At 54.3% G+C, this 6,697-nt stretch overlaps 1 pseudogene across 1 annotated transcript; it reads left to right on the top strand.

Moving 5' to 3' along the window:
* The first annotated feature begins 5,462 nt into the window (after positions 1-5,462).
* LOC101587700 lies at positions 5,463-6,344 on the top strand (annotated as a pseudogene). Its single transcript, XR_002821586.1, has one exon. The product of XR_002821586.1 is annotated as a 40S ribosomal protein S2 pseudogene (transcript).
* The last annotated feature ends 353 nt before the right edge of the window (positions 6,345-6,697 follow it).

The raw sequence follows: 6,697 nt of genomic DNA, 5'->3' as shown, positions 1-6,697 counted from the left end.
GGGCCCCACCTTGGGACCCCCAGGTGCCCCATCTCTCCTGTGGCCTGGCCAGGCCAGGTGCCTGGGCCTGGAGCTAGGAGGGGCTGTTCTTGTAGAGGAGGAGCCCTGAGGTGTCTGGACAGGAACGACCGTGTTTTCCACACCCAAAAGCAGAACAGGCAGGAGCACTTGGGCTGTGGCCTGGGGTCTGGGTCTGGAAATAAGCCTGTCCTAGCGAGAGGGACTCCTGATCCCCAAAGGCATCCTGAGAGGGCCAGCACCTGCTGAGCCTTGCCAAAGTCAGGGAAGGATGAAAAGTGGAGCAGGTATCACAGCCAGAAGTAAGATTCCTCTCCTATACCATGCAGCCCAGGGCCTGGAAGGGCTGGCCTCCTGCCCGGAGAGGGAACCCAGCTCTCCCTCGGGCTAGGTGGGCACTTCTACTCAGTTCCCGCAGCCCTATTTTAGGGCAGAGCCTGTCTTACTGTGCTGGCCAGGACAGCTTGAATTCCTGGCCTCATGCCAGCGATCCTCCTGCCTCAGCTTCCTGGCACATGCCACCGCCCCAGGTGAAGCGGCAGTTTTAGGTCCCTCTGTTTAGAACCAGGATTTCTCCAATTCCTTCCCTCTCTCTGTTAGGCTCAGGCCTGGGAGACCGCACAGTACAGAGGGCCAGGGGCTTGCAGGAAGGATCAGAGTATGAAAGGTGCCAGTGCCACGGGCCTGGGGACATTCTGTAGGGGAAGACTAAGGCAGGGGCGCCAGCCTCAGGGCGTCCTCAGTGAGCTCTCAGGCCTCCAGCCCAGGCCAGCCCCACTTCTTTGTGCTCAGCTTTTTCCCACAGGTCAGGCCCCTTCCACTGTTAGCTCCTTGGCCACTGCACAGAGACTAGAGAAAGCAAGGGGCCTTGCCCTGGGAGGCCTGGGCACTCTACTTCCTCTGGGGATCACGAAGCTTCCCCAGAGCTCCAGGACAAAAAACTGCTTTACATGCAGAGGGTCACACAGCTGCGGACTGGCCTTGTATTCAAACCCAGGGAGTCTGGTTCCAAACTGGGTTTGGTTGGGTTTGTTGAGACAGGTTCGCACTGTGTAGTTTGGGCTGGACTGGAACTCACTATGTAGCCTCAGCCTCCCAAGTGCTGGGATCATAGGTATGCGCAACTACACCCCACTTTTTCCTTTCCTTTTTTTTCTGGGAACACAGAGCCTTAATACTAAGCTACATTCCTAGCCTGGTCTCACTGAATCCTAAATGGCAAGGCTGGGGTTGAATTTGTAATCCTGCCTCAGCTTCCCAGAGTCCTGAGATCACAGGCCTGTGTCCTACCCATCCCCACCAGCTGTAACCTCTGCCAGCCCTGCCAGACCCCAGGGGCCACCTGGCCATGCACCCTGCCTCCTTCTGGCCCTGGCAGCAGGATTCCCTGGAGCTTGGGAGGATGGGCGCTCCCTGTCCAGGATTGCGGGGCTGGTGGGTACAAGGGTGCAGACGTAGTTGAAGCCCCCAGCTGCATCTGTGCCAACCCCCCCGGGAGAAAGGGGGAGCCCCCATCCCTCCAGAGGACCCAGGGCTGGTGTTGTGTGGAGAGCCTTAAATCCCCACCCTGCCACTCCCCTGGAGCCCCTGTGTGCAGAAGGGAAGAGCTCAGCCTGCGTGCCCCCACCAGCAGATTCCTGGCTGTCTCCACTTCCCACCACCATGACCTAAGTGTGCTCTGCAGGGACTCATAGGTGGGGAAGATGAGATCAGGACAGTGGGCTTGGGGGTCCCAGCCCAGGCAATCTCAGCCCCTTGCCTCCCCCAACACAGCTGGGTGCCCCACCCTCAAGGAACCCAGGAGTTGAGGTGAAGGCCATGTGGGAAGAACCGAGCACTGTCGCTCGCAGCTGAAGGAGGCCTGGGGGGTAGAGCCACTGTCTTTATCATTGGGGTGAATTATTCAATACCTACAATTTAAGAGGGAGATTTATTTTGGCTCATGCTTCAGTTCATAGTCAGCATGCCCCAAGGCAGGCCAGCGGGACAGAGGGGAGCGGGTCATGGCAGACCTGCTGGTGGCAGGGCCAGGGAGGGAGGAGATAACCCCAGCTCAGATCCCCACACACCTGGCTCTTCCGCCCAGATGGCACCTCTCACAGCAAGTCAGAACCCTTCCCAACCTCCCTGAAGCCCTGCCTATGAGCACAGGAGGCTTCGGGGGATCTCTGCTCCTAGCTTCCCAAAGCGTCACCTGTATTCCTTTACCCAAAAATGCATGTAGTCCGTCTCTAAGGGTCACCAAAGTCCTAACAGACCCAGCACTGCTAAAAAGTCCAAGTCCTCTGAGACTCAGGAAGACTCAGCTGTGAGCCCCTGTAAAGATCAGAAAGCTAAACACAGCCAGCACACAGAGCACGAGGTACGCTCTCACCCCAAAAGGAAGGAACAGAGGGATAGAAACCCATGGAACTGAAGCAAGACCAAAACCCAGCAGGGCAAACAGTAGATCCTGTGGTTCCATCTGGCTCAGGGGCAGGCTGTGGCAAGACACGAGCTCCAAAGGGCTTAAGCAGCTCCACCTCTGTAGCATTGCTGGTGGGTGCTTCTCTCATCACAGTCTCTTGGGCTGTATTTGCTCACTGTGCAAAGATCCTGTGTTCCTGGCTTCCCCAACATCCTGGGATTGTCACTACACCTTCAGCTTCATTGTCATAGTTCTGCACATTGCCCTCTCAAAAACACAGTGCCCAGCCTCCAAGGCCTCCTCCTTAAATCTATGTGAAACTTTCACATACTACATACTTATAAACTAGCACCATGTGAATGATGCCAAGGTCTGCCCCCAGCTCCAACAGAAGCTGAGCCTACTTGGATCACAGCTGCAGAGGCCTCTAAGTGCCTAGATGGTTGAGTGCTATGAAGCGGGTCTCAGGGAACAAAGTCTCTGAGTGAGCCTTCTTGAGGCCCTCTCCTTTCAAGCTAAAAGCTCACTTTTGCAATTTCGAACCTGTGAAGATAGGGCTGGATGGTTTCTCACACTCCACCAAGGGGTCCTTCCTAGTACCCTGTCATAAAGAATTTGGCCTCTTTTTAGCAACAAAATTCTCTGTGTTGCACTTCTGTAGGTCCTAGCTTTATCTGAGTTTCTTATCTGGCCACAACTTGGGCCAGAAAGTCTGAAAAATCAGTCAGCTGTGCCATTTGCTCTAGATTTCAAGGTGTAGCTGGCTAATAGCCCCAGACAGTACCCATGACACCGTCTCAACATTAGGCTGCCTTGAAATGTCTTCAGCCAGATTAATGAGTCCACAGTCCTTAATCTCAGTTTTCGTAAAGTCTCAGGATATGAACAAAAGGTAGACAAGTTTTATTGACAGAGCATAACACTTATAGCCTGGAGCCCAACTGCCCATGGAGCCCTTGTTCCCACTTGAAGCCTCCAGAGGCTGGTTTTTATTGGCTGCATTTCTATCAGCATTCTGATCTTCTGAGCTCTGCACTGACTCTCCTACCAAGCTCGGTTTACAGCATCCTAGGGTTTCTCCAGCCAGCAGCCCCAAACCTTGCCAAAGTCCTCCCGCAGGCCAGTTCCAGAGCGTCTGAACCACATGGTCAGGTAGCGAGGCAGCAAAGACCCCGCTTTTCTGGTGCAACTCTAAGCGACTCTCTTAGTCACCAGGACACAAAAGACAGCGTGCACAGCTGCAGGGAGCACGGGTATTTTGGCTCACGTTTCAGTCCAAGGAAATCAGCCAGCAGAGGGGCATGAGACCGGAAGCAGAGAAGTCAAAGAGCAGCGGGGTGGAGCTGATCCTCCTGGCACGTCCAGGGGCCCCTCTTCCCCCGGCCCCACCTGAAACAGCAGGTGAGCTGCGCGCTTGCCCTGCGCACCGCGGGTGCTCGTGGAGCTCTGGCCTTTGCTTGCGGCAGCAGGGAGGACGTAGAGAGGCAGGAGGCTGGTGCCAGAGCTGGCGCTCGCGGCCGAGCCCAGCCCAAACGGCTGCAGCACAGCTTCCGGAGCAGAGTGGGCCGGCCTGCCCGAGGTGGGGTCGCCTGCAGCACCGCTCGGACACTGTCAAAGCCGCAGTGCGATGTCACTGCGCCCCCTGCCGGCACCCGTGTCCTGTGCCTTCTGCGACCTTCCCATCTCCTGCGCTCACCTAGAAGCCCACGTGGCTGGAAGCCCTGAGCAAGAGCGTGGGCCGCAGTCCTGACGCAGGCCTGTAATCCCAGCCCTCGGGAGGCTGAGGCAGGGGAATCTTGAGTTCGAGGCCAGCATGGACTACAAAGTGAGCCCAAGGCCAACCAGACCTGCATCGCGCGACTCTGTCTCAAAAAGAAAAAAGAAGAGACCCTATCTCAAAAAAAGAAGTCTAAGGGGCCGGGGAGATGGCTCAGTGGAATAAGCGCTTCCCTGGCAAAGGCAAGGGTCTGAGTTCAATCCCCGGTTCCACCAAAAAAAAAAAAAGAAAGAAAGAATTTGGGGGGCCGGGGAGATGGCTCAGTGGAATAAGCGCTTCCCTAGCAAGTGCAAGGGCCTGAGTTCAATCCCCGGTTCTGCAAATAAATAAATAAAATAAAAAAGAAGTCTAGGGCCCAGGGAGATGGCTCAATGGAATAAGCACTTCCCTGGCGAGCGCAATGGACTGAGTTCAATTCCAGGTTCTGAAAAAAAAAAAGGAGTCTGCTCCTTTTTATTTCTGACATACCCTGTGTCGTGGATGTACTGCTTTTTGTTCATTCAGTCTTGTTTCAGTTGTTGTTTTCTTTTCTTTCTCCCTCTACCCCCAACCCTTCTTTCCAGCACTGAGGATTGAACCCAAGACCTTGTACTGACCCAAGGCTGAACTCAGGTTTTATTTGTTGATGAAGGAAGGAGTGGCTTGAGGATGAGTGACTGTGAGAATGTGGGGAGTAGGTGAGCGCAGCGAGCTGGGCTTGGTGGGCGCCTGAGCTCAGCTGGCAGTACAGAGCGAAGGACCTGCAGCTAGGGCAGCTCACGTGACACAGCTGAGGCAGCATCTAATGTTTCGAGGTTGGAGCTTCAGCTCTGATGTGCAATCTTTCCAACTCCAGGAGCTCACTGCTTCTAGCTCAAGCCTCCATCCCGGCCGACAGCATGGAGCACTGCCTCTTCATCCCATCTCGACCCAGCTCACACCACGAAGCAGCAGGTAGGGGTTGGAGAAACTCTACCTGCCATCTTCAAAGACTCCCACCAGCCCCTCGGCTAGACCAACAGGCACTGCCTGAAGCCGACTGAAGGGATGCGCGAAAGTCGTAGCCAGCTCTGCGCCTATCAATACATGGAAATGGGGTCAGGCTCAGCCAAAGTGGAGACGATCTCTCTTCTTTCAAGGAGAGTCGCCCAGATGCTGGAGCAGTCAGTCGTGGCTGTAGGGCCTCTAGTTGCCACCAGGTTAAGAATCCTTCATGATACACTTTAAGAAGAAGGATTATAAGCGAAAGAATGAGTACACCGCTTCTTTTTCTGGGAAACACCAAATGGCGGATGACGCCGGTGCAGCGGGAGGGCCGGAGGCCTGGGGGCCCGGGCATGGGAGGCCGCGGCAGCTTCTGCAGAGGCTTCGGCAGTGGCCTCCGAGGTCGCGGCGCGGCAGGGGCCAGGGCCGGGCCGAGGCCGTGGGGCTTGTGGTGGTAAGGCCGAGGACAAAGAGTGCATTCCGGTCACCAAGCTGGGCCGTCTGCTCAAAGACATGAAGATCAAGTCCCTGGAGGAAATTTACCTCTTTTCCTTATCCATCAAGGAGTCCGAGATTATTGACTTTTTCCCGGGCACATCCCTCAAGGATGAAGTTCTGAAGATCGTGCCTGTGCAGAAGCAAACTCGTGCTGGCCAGCGGACCAGGTTCAAGGCATTTGTCGCCATTGGGGACTACAACGGTCATGTCAGTCTGGGTGTAAAGTGTTCCAAGGAAGTAGCCACTGCCATTCGTGGGGCCATTATCCTGGCCAAGCTCTCCATTGTCCCTGTCAGGAGAGGCTACTGGGGAAACAAGATTGGCAAGCCCCACACTGTTCCTTGCAAGGTGACAGGCCGCTGTGGCTCTGTATTGGTGTATCTGATCCCTGCCCCCAGAGACACTGGCATTGTCTCAGGCCCTGTGTCCAAGAAACTGCTGCTGATGGCTGGTATTGATGACTGCTACACCTCTGCTACAGGCTGCACTGCTACTGTGGGCAACTTCGCTAAGGCCACCTTTGATGCCATCTCCAAGACCTCCAGCTCTCTGACCCCTGACCTCTGGAAAGAGACTGTGTTCACCAAGTCTCCCTATCAGGAATTCACTGACCAGCTTGTGAAAACCCACACCAGAGTCTCTGTCCAGAGGACTCAAGCTCCAGCAGTAGCTAAAACATAAAGGGTTTTTATGCAAAAATAAAATGAATTAAGCCTGTTAAAAAAAAAAAAAAAAAAGGGGGCCAGGGCGATGGCTCAGTGGAATAAGCACTTCCCTGGCAAGCGCAAGGGCCTGAGTTCAATCCCTGGTTCCACCAAAAAAAAAAAAAAAAAAAATGTTATTCGAACTGGAAAGAGAAAAAAGGCATGGAAGAGGGTGGTTACTAAAGTCTGCTTTGTTGGAAATGGCCTTACAAGAAAACCACCTAAATATGAAAGATTGATTAGGTCAATGGGCTTACATTTCAAGAAGACCCATGTAACATATCCTGAACTGAAAAAAAAAAAAAAAGAATGAGTACACCAATTCCAACA

Source organism: Octodon degus, unplaced genomic scaffold (genome assembly GCF_000260255.1).
Source record: "Octodon degus isolate 3935 unplaced genomic scaffold, OctDeg1.0 scaffold00056, whole genome shotgun sequence".
Lineage (NCBI taxonomy): Eukaryota > Metazoa > Chordata > Mammalia > Rodentia > Octodontidae > Octodon > Octodon degus.
Note: the sequence above shows the minus strand (reverse complement) of the source record. Positions and strands in the feature narration are given on the sequence as shown.